The sequence below is a fragment of the Manis javanica genome, chromosome 7, assembly GCF_040802235.1.
Source record: "Manis javanica isolate MJ-LG chromosome 7, MJ_LKY, whole genome shotgun sequence".
NCBI lineage: Eukaryota > Metazoa > Chordata > Mammalia > Pholidota > Manidae > Manis > Manis javanica.
In genome coordinates, this window is record NC_133162.1 from 7439077 (window position 1) to 7453458 (window position 14382).

A 14382-nucleotide genomic window follows, 5' to 3' on the forward strand; every position below is an offset into this window, starting at 1 on the left:
TCCATGAGGCAGGAAATGAATCTGTTTTATTCTCCTACTAATATTTAGTATCTAGCACAGTAAATGGCAGATAGCAGGCAATAAAAAATGGTTTCTTCAATAAATGAACAACTAGTTTTAGGATAAATTATTAGAAGTAGAGTTATTGTGTCAAATGGACTGTGCACATTTTTTAGGTTTCTGATGATGTTTCTAAACTGCTTTCCAGAAAAGTGTACAAATTCATGCTCTACCAACTCAATATATGCTATTGGCCATCTCACCACACATTTGCCAGCACTGAGCATTATTTAAAAAATATTTGCCAGTTTCAAGGTGAAAATAGTTTATTTGGTTACTAGCGGGGTTGAGTGATTTTTTTGTATTTTCTGTTTTCCATGAATTTTATGTATTTCCTTTATTTATCTTCCTTTGGAGTTTTTTTTAGAGTTATTCATTTGTGTTTCCCATTCATTTACTATTGGTGATGCCGGAGGACCCAGCTTTTGATTACTCCACAAATAGGCACTTTGCACAGACTCTTAGCAGGGGTTCTTTTTCTCTGTTTTAAAATGTGGTTTGTATTTGCAATTCTTTAGACATCATTTATTGTCGATGTCTTCATAACCTCTAAGTCAGTTTGGCAAAAACAAAATCCTTCAGACCAGTTGTTTGACATGATTGATTGTGTTTTGCGTGTCTCCTCCGGGACTCTGGCTGTTGTGTACATAGACTCTGACTCCCTGGGGGAAGCCAGAGAGCTCTAAAAACAGTTGCTTTTTCTGTGTTTGTTTCATTTTCCTCATAAGAATGTCTGGCATTTTTTTTATTTTAATGTGGTCGACAGGATTGAGCGAGTCCTTAGGAGTCAGGAAATGTGTTTGTGCCAAAGCAGATATTAAGTGGGCACTGCATTTTTGCACACAGCTCTGGGCAAAGGGTTGCAGGCAGATATGGTCTTGTTTTAGGCCAAAGGCAAGCACATTTCCTAATGGTGGTTTCCTAATCAGGGACACCTGTGTGAACTTGTAACTGACAATATTGAAGTGTCAAAGCGTCCACACTTGGTTCATTCATTCATTCAGCAAATATTCAGGAGCTAAGAATTCAAAGCCAAACCAGAAAGGCAAGGCCTCTGTCCTCATGGACTCTACCTCTCAGTGGGAGAGACAGACAATTAAGAGATAAGCAAATAAACAGGGTGTGAAGCTAGAGAATAACAGTGGGATATGCTTTAGATGAAGTGTTTGGAAAGATAACACCAGCAAAGGGACCCACTAGGTAGGTGTGTCCATTGACTGAAGAGTTGTGAGGCCCTGGGAAAGGAATTGTTCATTTCCCACTAATACTCAGTGTCTCCTTTCTTAATACTAGAACCCTGAGTTTTATCTGGGCACAAGACTTCCACAAATAAAAATTGGCCCTATGACTTAGTTCTGGACAATGGGATAAAAGCAAAAGGGCTGTGTGTGCAACATTGCTAACTGTCTTTAATGGAAGAGGGCATACTCTTCTTTATTCCTTCCTTCTTCCTTCTGGATAAAAGGAGACATAATGGTTGGAGCTCAAGCAGCCATCTTGGACCAAGAGGTAGAAATCTCATGCCGATAATGGCCTCTGGAGTCTGGGTCACTGACCTGGTGGAGGCCCATAAAGGATCTAGATTGTCCACGTCTGACATTTTTCTTCCAGAGACATAAAGTATATCTTGTTTAAGCTATTGTTACTATGTAACCGATAGCAGTGCTGTGCACACAGCAAAGTGCCTCCAAGTGACATGAGCCCTGGGGAGACATCATCTTGAGGGCAGGGATCATTCTTTGACATATTTTTTTATCCACCCTTCCAGCTTCATGGGCTGTGGAGCACCAAGTAGATGCTGCTGGGGGACCCACTTGCACTGCTGGTGAGTTAGTGCCAGCTGTTGGCAGGAGGCCTTTGCTCTCCAGCATGCAGAATCTCCACGGGCTGCTTGAATGTCCTGGTGGTTGGCTTCTCCTGGAAAGAGGGATCTGGGAGACAGCAGGGCGGAAACACGATGTCTCTCATGGTCTAATCTCAGAAGCCCTCCTCTACCATTTTCATGAGATCCTCTTCCACTCTGGGGGGACTTCACCGGGTGTCAACACCAGGAGGCTGGACTCACGGGAGACCATCCAGGATCCTGTCCCAGTCCATCCTTAACCTATCCTGGTCCTGAGGAAGGGCACCTTTGGTTCTCCTTTCACCCCCAAGCAAAGAGAGTCTTAGCTGGAGGTGCCGTCTAGAAGCCTCATGTGCTCTTCAATCAGTGGGATGCAGCCATTATTTGACAAAGGACCAGCTTGGAGACTAGCAGATGGAATGAGTGGTTAGTGCTCAAAGCTCCCTGCCTGCAGGCAGTTGGACATAGCATTCAGGGATTCAAACTCACTTGGGGAGGGAGCAAAGTATATGATAGCATTTGAGCTGAGCAATTGCTTAGGCTAATTAATGAGCAAAGAAAGTATCTGCCTGCCAATGGGCCGCAGAAAGTGGCTCTTCCTTGGAAGACCAGTGTCTGTAGCTGAGCTTAGCAGAGGCTAGTGGGCAGCCAGACAATGGATCTTTCCCAGGTGTCCAGACTAATAAAAGTGACATATATAGTCCGTGATGTTCAGCTGTGAGAGCTCTGGTGTGCTAGAGCCACCCCTGCTACCTCCTGAAAGCTGACTGTCAAATTCTCAGGAATTTTAAGAACTGGTTAAACAGCCATTATTATGAATTAAATTATATAAACTCATATTTAAGTAAATTATATTAAAAACAAAGATAATACATACTCAAAACTCATCACTTGCTAATTAATTATGATGCGTGCTTTGAGGTTATTTATGTCTGTTGTGTCTGTAGGGTGATGATACTCTGCAGTGGTGAGCTACTGAGCTTCTCTTCCCAGCCTCGCTCCAGCGACCTCACGTTGGTATTGAAATTGGCCATGGTGGGATTATTTAGACCACAGAAGTTGGCAAATGCTGCAAGTCAATGACACCCCCACCCCTAGAGTTTATTGCTAAACGTCTGCCAGCACAACACTGTGAGGGATGTGACATGGAAGCATCGACTGGCTCAACGGCTGTCGTTGCCCAAGGAAGAGTAGGGCGGGCTGGCAGTCACCTATCCCGGGCTCCTGCCCTGCTATACACTGACTTGTGGGTGACTGAACAAGCATCTTTCCCCCTCTGGACCTTAGGAGGAGCCAGGAGTCTCTGGGTTCCCTTTTGGCCCTACAGTGAATGCAAGCACTATTAATTTTAAGAGACTTAATGGTACCAATTTGCAATACTCCGGATATCAGCCATCAGAGAGTTCCTGTCTCAGGGGGAGTTATTAATTCTGGGCCCGGGTGGTGCTGAGGATGTGAAGGTGATCTGCTGGTAAACTTTAAAGGAGTCCAGGGATCTGATCAAGAGGCTGCATCATTCCTGAATATTGACGGATACAAGCAGAAAAAGGAAAATTCCAGAAGCTTTCATGTAAACCAAGCACAAACTTCAGAACTGTGCTGTTTTGATGAGCACTTTGGTGTCCCAAGTGTGTGTGGCCACCCCCCGCTTCATTTAACCGGAAGGCTGGAAGGGACCAGAGAGCAAGGAGTTAAGCCGTCGCCTCCACAGGGATGATCCTTCATTCAGCCTCTGATGCTACAGACCATTAAAATGTAATATTATGTGTATCATGGTCCATTTCCTGTACATGCAGAGCGTGGCCGCGGGGCTAAGACTGCAGCATTTTGCGTGGTTCACTCTGATTCCCCGGAGCCGTGGGTCACGCTGGGCGGGGAGAAGGCTGGGCGTGAGGGTCAGCTCACTGGAGGTGGGAGCAATGTGGCCTTCCCTCGGAGCTCTGCTTGCCCTGGAAACCCTGGAAACCAGCCAGGGCACGGGGAGGGGGAATCCAGGAGCCATTTTGTTTTTCCTTAGGTGGGAACTGTGGGGTCATCCTCTCTGGACAGGACCCTGGAGATCTCATTTACAGACAGGAAAACTGAGGTTCAAAGAGGGCAGTGGACTCACGCCAGAACCCTGGGTGCAACCAAGGCCCAGTTCTGTGGACTCCTGGTCCAGGAAGAGAGGCATCTGGTCTACTCTGCAGGCAACAGGACCGAAAATCTGCTGGTTCCTAAGCCTGGATCTACCTAGCTCCTTTCCCTAAGGTTCCAGAATGCAAAGCCAGCAGGGCCCAGACCTGCTTGTGCATCACGGCTCCATGGGCAATCCATAGTCCTTTGAGTTAAAATTGCCAGCTCCGGCCCGGAGTGTCTGGGAGGCAACGCTGGAGTTGCGGAATGGGGAGAGAGACCTGCCGCTGTCCCTGAAGGCAGCTCCAGGCTGTGTCTGGGCGGGGCCGTGCAGTCCCCCCTGGGAAGAGCTGGTGGGGAGCCGAGGGCCGTCTGTGAAGCAGCAATGCGCCTTGCTCCGCCTGGCAGTGACTGGCAAGTTGGAGTCGATCGCCTCTGTGGCCGAGCGTAGCCAGCACCACTTCCTGGGTGTAAGTCCATCCTCTGCCTGGACCTGATGGAGGCCCACCATCCACCTCTGTTCTAGCTGCCACTGTGGCTCCCCATGCCCCTCATCCCGAGTTCCTCCTCAACACAGGCAGATGGACCAGGCCAGTGGACTGCCAACAGTCCCCACAGATCTTACCAGGCTCGCTGGGCAGGGAAGGTGGGGCCTGGCCCCCTGGTCCACTCGGTCAAGGATTCTTGGCTTTCCTCAGAAAATCAGGATCCCTCCTTCTGCACCTTTTTCTCTGCTGTTCCCTCTGCTTAGAATTTTCTCCCTTCTCTTTATTTAACTGATGAATTAACTCATCCACCAAGACCCATGGCCTCAGGACTCCCCTGTTCTCACCTCTCATCACAGTCTGCAGCAGTGCGGTTTGCTTTAGGCTGCCTCCTGCTCTAGGCTGTGAGCAACACGGGAGCAGGGGCCACATCTGTCCCGTCACTCCTGTGAATAAGTGCTCAGCACAGGGTTTGGCACAGAGCACCCACTTGGCTGAACCAATGGGTAAAAGCTACAGAGGACAGAACTTCCTAGAACTTCCCAGAGACCCAAATCCTGCCCTGTTTTCTGACACTGGGGATATACTAATAGAAGTTAGGCACTTGCTGGCAAGTGTGTGCATTATAGTGGGGATAGAACTGGGTGGTTAGTTAAAATGGAAGATTCTAGAATTTCCTTCATGGAGGCTGAAGATTGGGGAATGTGTGGCAGCATAGGTAAAGTTGGATGAGAACCAGGTACAGTGAGTGCCGAACTAGCCCAGGAAGGGCTTCCAGGAGGGAGGTTGGCATCAGAGATGAGAGAAACTTTGAGTGGTGGCTCTCCTCCAGATGTGCCCGATGGCTCCATTTACTGTGTGCCTGGCGCTGTGCTCAGCACTTTGCATGTATGTGTTCAGGAAGTCCTGACTGTGGCCTGGTGAGAAAGGTCTGTTATTATACTCCTTCTACAGAGAAAGAACAGAGACCCAAACTGGTTCCCCACGCTGTCCAGCCAGCAGGTGGTAGGCCGAGATGCTGTCTGCGTCCAGGACCTGGGCTCTTAGCTGAGACACTCCACCACCTCCCTGCAGGTGGGAAATGCCTCCATTGCTTTGCCTTCTCCAGGCTGTACCCGCTCTGCTGGGACCTCCCTTCTTGCAGGCCCCTGCCCTCGCTTGGCTACGCTGTTTCATGAACCTTACTGTCCCTGCACCTCACCTTCAGGTGCAGGTGGTCATTCCCTCTTATCAGCACCTGCCCCAGGTTACATGAACTTCACAAGTGTTTGTGTTCCGGGGCTTCCCCAGAAATGGCTGTTGTCAGCCTGCCTCCAATGCCCTCTGCTTGGTGCCACTGCCAGGCAACATGCTGTCTTTTCTGTGTGAGCCCTACCCGGTAGTGTTGAGGGGCAGGAGGGTAGGGGTGGGTTTTGGGGGCTGATTCCCTTTGGCCCAAGGAGTAACTCCCTAGTTGGAGTCCAAGAAGGGAAAGAATGCTATCCCCCAAGCTTGCTCAAAAAATACTGTTAGTAAGAGTATTAACAATTAAAATGAAAACCTACTGATGCAATCTCTGTGGCAGGCCCCACGCTAAGCTCTGTGTATGCATTATTCCATCTATCCCTCGGGTTGTTCCAAGAGGTAGGTTCCCACCTCTTTACTTTATAATCCTCATTTTGCAGAGGATGAAACTGAGGCTGGAGAGGTAAGGGGTCTTCACAGAGCTATCCCCGTGTCAGAGCCGGGCCTCACGCCTAAGGCCATTTGATTCCCAAACTCATATGTTCAACTCCCTTGGTCAACTGCCTTCCAGAAGAGGCTATTAACAACTAAAGTGGACCTCGCTGTGAAGGACAGGAATTGGACGATGACAGTCCTCGGGGCTGAACAGGCTCCCGCTTGGATGCCCTCGTGCAGCTACCATCCTCTGTAACGCAGCGTGCCAGAGGCAGCCACTTGGAAAGTTGGGAAATGATGAAGGCCCAAGTGAGGTGGCCATTTTGGTATCAGTCGCTGGTTTTATGTTGTGAGAGAGCCTGGGCAGGAGCAGAAAGGCCCTTCATCTAAGCTGTCGGTGGGGAGATGGAAACAAGCCATGAGACAGAGCTAGAGCCGAGAAAACGGGGCTGAAGCATCGCCATTTAGCCCGTGCGGGAACCCACTTAGTGGCACAGCCTCCCCAACCCCCTCGTGGGGCTCCCTGCCGGACCCAGGGGCTTTGATGGGGGCTGCCAGCCTGCTCTCTGCCCCAGATGGCAGACCAAGCTAGGAAAGGAGGAATTTGCCCCCTAACCCTGAGCTCCCCTTTCTCAGGGATCCAGCCACAGGGCTTTTATTTTTAGCAAGAGTACAGATCATTGAATTGACAATATGGGCTTTATTTAAAGAGCAGTGAGAGGAGTGGTGGGAGGATTGGGAGGCTTCTCAGAGGACAGGCAGACCGGGGAAGTGGGCGGGCAGGCTCTGTGCACTTACGGACATCTGCTCACAGACTTTGGGCCTGCCTGTCTCAGGGCCATGCTAAGCCTAGGATCCCAGAATCCCAGCTGGCAGGAGGCCTGAGGGAGCCTGGGGGCCTGGCCTTGACCCGCCCAGCCCATGCCCACCACCCCCACTACTCCAACCATGTCTGCCCCACCCCCATTGCCCCAAACAAAAACTCAAATGAAGGATGAGGCAGTGGGCACTCCCTCAGAGGAGAAGCGCTGTTGAGTGTCTGCTGGTGCCAGGAACTGTGCTAGGTACCTGATAATTTCATTCAATCCTCTTTGCACTCCTTAAAGACACGGATTAAAGGAACAGGAATTTGAAGAGCTGGGTCCCTGCCCTGAACCAAAGCACTGTCCCACTTATTATTTCATTTCTACATCACCACAACCCCCTGTGGTTAGGAACACAAAGGCAGACTCAGAGAGGCCAAGCCACCCGCCAAGTCCCCAAGGCTAACACCTGACAGTGAGGCCAACCTCTGCCCTGCAGTGTTACCCCCAACCCCCACCCCATTGGGACAGGCCCTAGATGTGGAAAGTGAAGCCACTGGGGCCCAGGGAAGGAGAAGGAGTGAATCCAGTACCATAGGAAAAAACGGGGATCACACAAAACAGCAGGCTTCTGGGGGTAGAGGAGGGGTCCCTGGACTCCAGGGGGCCTCAGAGCTGCTTGCTGTCTCACCTGCTGGGCTCGTGGGCAGGAGGCCTGCTTGTGTAGCTGCAGCATGGTTGGCTGCTGGCCTGAGTCCTGACCCAGGCTGGAGGAGGCATGGAAGGCATGGAGGGTCCAGAACACAGGGCCCCGGAGGCCAAGCTGCGTGAGCATTGTGTGCTTGAAGATTCCACCACCCATGTTGTTTACTGTGCTGTCGTCAGTGTCAGCAAAGGGCCCCAAAAGAGATGGGTTTCACTTGGCCCAGGAGGGAGTCTGGTTAGATGCAAGGACAGTATTGTCAGTCCTTAGAGCAAGTGACTGACTTCTAGAAACCGGCAATACTTTGTCTACGATCAATGCAACCTGAAGATCACGTACCACGTAGGGAAGCCAAGTACATCTAAACAAGGCTCGGATTCCAGGTACAACAGTGAGCAGCTGTGTGATCTTGGGTAATTTGGGTAACCGCTCAGTTTTGGTTACTAAGCCTCAGTTTCCTCGAGTGCACGAAAGACAAGCTGGCACACCTTTCAGAGTGCTCACGAGGTTCCCTTAGCATCCAGGGTGTGGCAGCCATTGGCACTGCGGTCATGGCAGAAAGTGAGGACTTGGTGCCAAGTCAGAGGCGAGGAGAAGGCCCTGGAAGGGAGCTTGGACAAAGTCTTCCTCACCTGTAAGTTGGGGCAGGTTGGGGGGCTTGACTGTATCCCACAGAGTTTTATACTCCTCCCAGCTACTCTAGTCTCGGCCTGTGAGACTTACGTAAATCAGTGGTCATGGGAAGATAATCTCTGTACACGTTGGAGAAGTAGGGAGTCTCAAGTCGGCCAGCTGGCTAGCTGCTCAGAGTGCCCCCAGGGCTGCAGCTTTGGGCGGGGTATGCGTCTCTCCTCTTGCAAAGCCCTGACGCTGGTGTCCTTCTGCTCCCCACCCCTGGGTGGTAAGGGAGCGCTCTGACAGCGCACCCACTTCCCCTCATCAGAGAGCTTTTAAGTTGTCTTTAGCAACAGGGCAGTCACAAATGAAAAATGTGGTGATTCTGATGCAGTGGGGTCTGATTTTCTCCTGTCTGCAGCCACCAGCCCCTGTCAGCGCTCTGTGTGGCCCCTCATTTCTTCCTCCGGCCCAAGGGCTTTGGGATTTTACAGTTTGGAACCAGCCCCTGCTTCAATACAGCCAATACTGCTGTTCTGTTGGAACAGGAAATCTTTGTGAGCCCCAGAGTAGCCTTAGAGTTTGGGGTAAAGGGCATAGGCCCCCAGGGAGGTCTTTTCCTAGCTGTTTTCAAACAAAATATGTTTAAAAACAACAGTCTCCAGAAAAACCTTCAACCAAAATAGTCTTAGCCTAGGCTTGGTCATGGTTTATTACCAGTCCTCATGAACTATAGAAAAAGATGGAATATTGTCACTTTTTCTGGAGTACTTTTAGAGGGCTCTTATGTAAATGTGGAATTCTACCATTTATATTGCTTAGATTTTGCAAAAATATCCCATCTTGGATTGAGAGAAAATTTCTTTACATCTCTCCTGTCCTCAAAAGTCATCACTGGCCCCACTCAGGTGCCCCTCCGCCCACAGAGAAAGTCTAGGCTCCCTGGTGCCCAGTCCACGGACGGCAGTGGCTTCTGCGGCTCCCGCGGTTCCTGTGTTCTCAGCATCTTCTGTGGGTGGAGGTGGAGTGCTGGTGCCTCTTTCCACCTGACAAACGCCATCCATTCTTCAGGGCCTGCCTCAAATGCTCCCCCTGCCCCACATGCTCCCCCCACCACGATATCCCCCGGTCCTTGCATCCCGCCCCCACCGATACCGCCCCCACCATAGTGCTTAGGACCAGCATCTCCCCCTCTCCCCAGCCCCAGCCCCTGGCGACCACCACTCTACTCTGTTTCACTGAGTGTGGCCTTTTTGGATTCCACACATAAGTGAGATCATACAGTATTTGTCTTTCTCTGTCTGACTTAATTCACTTAGCATAACGCCCTCAAGGTCCATCCATGTTGTCACAAATGGCAGGATTTCCTTCTTTCTCATGGCTGAATAGTATTGCATTTTATGTATGTACCACATCTTCTTTACGCATTCATTTGTTGATGGACACTTAGGTTGTTTCCGTATCTTGGCTATTGTGAGTAATGCTGTGGTGAACATGCGAATACAGACAGTTCTTTGAGATCCTGATTTCATTTCCTTTGGATATATACCCAGAAGTTGGATTGCTGGATCATACGGTAGTTCAATTTTTATATTTTTGACAAGCCTCCATGATGTTTTCTGTAGCAGCTGCACCAATTTACAACAGCATACAAGGGCACCCTTTTCTCTGCATCCTCACCAGCATTTATTTCTTGTCTTTTTTTTTTTTCTTGTCTTTTTGATGATGGTCCTTCTAACAAGTGTGAGGTGATGATAGCTCATTGTGGTTTTGATTTGCATTTCTGGTTGGTATTTATTTTTTTCAGGATTATGTGAGATTGGGTTACTGATTTTGGGTGACTCAAATAGTTTATATATATATATAGAAGCCTGAAAACAGTATTTGCCCAGGGCCCGACGCCCTAGGGACAGCCCTGTGTGTCATCTCTAGGTGCCCCTTACTGGGGTTTTGGGTTAGACCTCTTTGTTCCTAGGCAGGCCCAGCCAGTCAGTGGGTCATTGCAGGGCTGGAACAGGCCTCTGCTAATTGGGTCCACAAATGTGACCAACACTGTAGAAACCTGGGAGATCCCCAGCAGGGTCCCCAAACTGGCATGGTCCCCAAACCCAATAATAATCTCTCAAGTGTGGCCAGGTTTGTGGGAAAAACATTAGACCTCTTACACCTGATTTCACCTGCCCATTGTTTACTGGGACCCTGACACAATTCTGAGATGTTATAATGTTTCTAGGGATGTTTGATTGCACAAATGATTTATCCACAAGAAATTAATACATTCATTAACCTTCTAGGGCTCCTGGAGGGAGTTTTTTTTTTTAAGATAGAGCCAAGAACATGGCAAATATTTAAATAGATGTTCTCACTCTCAGAGCTGGTTGGAGGACAAGCTGTTCTAGTCTTTCTGGAGGGCAATTTGGCCACCCTTACTGAAGCCTTTAAAATGTCCTTACCCTCTGACCCAATCATTCTTCTAGGAATTTACCCAAAAGAAAGAATTCAGTATGTGTTTAGAGATGGATCTATAAGGACACTTGCTCAACATTGTTTACAGTAGTGAGACTTTATAAAAAATACATTGAAAGCCAACAATTGGAGCAGGTTATATCAATTAAAGAGCACGTCTACAGTGGAGCCCTATCCAGTCACTGACAATGTTGCAAGAAAAAAAATCACTGTTTCTGGAAAGTAACAAAACAGAAGGGCAGGAGAATCTCAGTCTTTCTTTAAAATATCTGTGCCTGGGTAGGTATAAAAAATTGACTGGAAGCTATGTATCAAAAAATAAAAATAACAGTAGGATTATGTTCTTTTCCTTAATTTCAGTATTTCAATAATTATCATATATCATACATGCAATCCTTCAGAGTGATGAAAACTTATGCTTTCACAAGAACTTCAGTGCCTCCCCATCGGCAAGCCCACCGGAGCTGTCTCTTTGGTGAGATTGCTTTAAAAATCAGCACTTCCTGGACAGGCTGCCGTGCGCAAATGGCCCTGTGAACAGACCCACTTCCCCGCCACCCACAGCAGACCTGGGACGGAATGACAGCCCCACGCAGCCGGGGACTAAGGGCCTAGAGACTCTCTCCCCATTTTGCCTTGGACATTTAATGAGCCAAGGGCATGTATTTTTGGAAACAGTAATGAAAGCTTTTCAGGAAATGAGGGGCAGGATGAAATATATTGCTGCTGCCACATACTTGTGGTTGGTTTGTTTTTATTTTTAAAATAACTATGCTGTGGAATTCAATCATTTCTAACTATGAAAGTGACCAGACTCTAATGGATCTGGGGCTTGTGGTCTGGAGGCAGAAGAGGCATTTCAGGTGAGGTCTGGGGGAGTGAGATGCCAGGGCCCAGACTACGAGGAGGGGCAAACGGGGAAGAGGCAGGCGGGTCAGAAGAGAGATACCATGCCACAGGCCTGGCAGACGTCAGTGTGCCCATTTCACAGATGGAGAAACTGAGCCCGGAGGCATTCTTGACTTGTCCCACTGAGGCCTCCAGACTGCCTGGCTCTCCTGGATGCCTGCCTGATGGGATCAGGACACCGGGCAGGCCGCTGAGATTTCCTGGCTGTGGGACCTGCACAGAGGCTGGCAGTGCTTGCACATGTTCCACTCATCCCCTTGTGTGCACCACCACTGTGGTTCAAAATCTGATGACTGTAGGAGTTTCCTGTGGTTTCTGTAACCAGTTTTCACAACCAGGGAGCTTCAAACAACAGAACTTTACTCTTTCCTAGTTCCGGAGCCCAGAAGTCCCAGATGGAGGTGTGGGCAGGGCTGCACCCTTTCTGAAGGGGAGGATCCTCCCTCACCTCTTCCACCTTCCGGTGGCTCCTGGCGTCCCTCTGGTCTCTGCCTCCATCCTCGTGGCCCTCTCCATGTGTCTCTGTGTCTCCTTTTCTGTCTCTCGTAAGGACACCCATCCCTGGATGCGGGGCCACCCTAATCCAGGCTGATCTCATCTCGAGATCCTTATGTGAACTACATCTGCAAAGACCCTTATTGCAAATATGCTCACATTCCGAGGTTCTGGGTGGACATAACTTTGGAGGCCACAATTCGACCCACTACAGTGCATTTTTCTTGCTTTTTGGGAGAACCTGGTACTTCACATGCCTCAGACAACCCCCACACCCTGCGCCTGCTGTCTCCCACCAGTCTGGTTTTGCACTGTGGCTGTCCTTCTCCACTCCTTCCCATCACAAGCTGCCTGTGCTCTGCATGGCTCCCAGGCAGCCTCTGAGCCTCAGCTGGAACATTCTTTGCTCAGGGCCAGCTTCCTGCAGGTGCTGCTCCGGCACACGGGTCTCCGTCGCCCCTCCCTCCAGGTAGGTGCATTGCTGATTGTGCAGCAGTTTGCTTTACACCTGCCTTCCTTGGGGGGAAGATTCCATCCAAGAGGCCAGAGACCCCCTCTGTGCTGTCTGGTACTTATAGCCCCAACACCCATGGCTCTGGGGTGCTGTGCTGCTCAAAAAATACTTGCTGGCAGCCCGAGGAGGAGGCAGGTACCAAAGGGAGATGGGCACCAGGGCCTGCGGCCAGTCCCCCCAGACAGGGGCCTCTTGAGCTGTAAGGCCCTGGGTGAAGGTGCTGGTCAAGGAGGGGTGGGGGGCAAGTCCCCGTAGGCATTGAAGTCTCCACTCTCAGCATGTGATGTTCATGATGCCAAGGGTCAGGCAGAGGGAGAAGCAGTGAAGAGGGCGAAGGTGTTCGCTGGCTCACCAGTAGGCCCTCTGCCTCTCCCTCCCGGAAAGCTTTCTGCTTCTATTTTCATTTCCACTGCCAACTGGACACATTGAAACCTATTAGTGTGGCTCCGGAGGGGGCGTAACGGTGCTCCCGCGGTCTCTCCCTCGTCACCCTGGGTTCACCCTGCTCTGAGCTCCTTTCAGTCCCTCAGACACGTCAGACCCGCATCCCTCGTGCTGTGCACACGTGCCACCCCCTCTCCCTGGAATGCCCTTCCCCTCGATTCACCTGGAGATCGTTACTCACCCCTTAAGATTCAAGTTGAAAATCATCTTGCCGAGTGGCCCTCCCTGAACTTCCTGGGTTGGGTGGGAAGAGTGTGCCCACCTGCCCTTACCACACAGATTGTCATGGCTTGTTTCCACAGGTGTGCCCCACCTGGGCCCGGCACAAAGTCAAATCAACAAATTCTTCCCAAGTGAAGTAGGATGCAGCTCCCTGTATAGACAGCATCCAATCCTCCTTAGCAGGGTGGGGCCTGAGAAGGGGTCTCTGTGAGGCCGATGGGCTTTCTCAGGCCCCCCCCAAGGCTTGCCCAACATGACCCTGCTCCCGTGTGCTTGAGCTGGGGCATCAGGAGTGTGGGAGGCCTACCTGTCCCCAGCCAGCCTGCAGAGGAGATGAGGGAGGGGCCAGGCCTTTTCCAGCCCTGACTTTCTTCTTCCGCTGGCTGTGACCAGGAGCAGGGGCACCTGTTCCCCTCTGATGAAAGGATGGATCGGTTTACAGCTCAATGCTGGAGCAGCTGTGGTGGCAGTCGGAAAAGCAGACTCGACAGAGGGGCCGCCAACAGCAAGGACATGAAAGACACACATTCCGAGAATTCATTTGCATACATCCCCGCTGTAATTTTTCCCTTGGGAGAATAGGATGTCACAAGTCTGACAGGCGTTCAACAACTGGGGTAAGAAAGGAAAAAAAATAGTAAGCTGCCAGGGCTTCAAAAGCAACACTCTTCTGGCAGAAAGGACTTGAGAACAACTTGGCAAGATAAAGAGTAGAGTTCTGAGCTGCAAGGTGATGGATGCTAAAGGCAAAATTGACCCCTGAAAGACCCAGGGGTGCCTGGACGGTGGCTCTGGAAGCATCAGAGAAAGAGGACCACACGCCAGCAGGGGGACCACCTAGCTCCTGAGACAGTGGCCTTGTATGTTCACTGCAAAGGGGAGTGCATGTGTGTGTTTTGTATGTGAGTATTTCACACAAGTGCCTGTGTGTGATCTGAGTGTCTGTGTAAACTCTGTAGGAGTTTGGATAATGTATCAGTCAGTTATTGCCACAATAATGCTGCAAAACAAACCATCCCAAAATTCAGTAGCCTGAAATGACAATCAGT

The 14382-nt window shown here is 50.1% G+C and overlaps 1 long non-coding RNA gene across 1 annotated transcript in view; it reads right to left on the reverse strand.

Moving 5' to 3' along the window:
* LOC108407099 (uncharacterized) overlaps positions 1 to 13795 on the reverse strand; it is a 33223-nt gene extending 19428 nt beyond the window's left edge. The window contains exon 1 of the long non-coding RNA XR_005059317.2: positions 13641 to 13795. This is a non-coding gene — a long non-coding RNA (uncharacterized lncRNA). The remainder of the gene's footprint in view (positions 1 to 13640) is intronic.
* Positions 13796 to 14382: the final 587 nt, after the last annotated feature.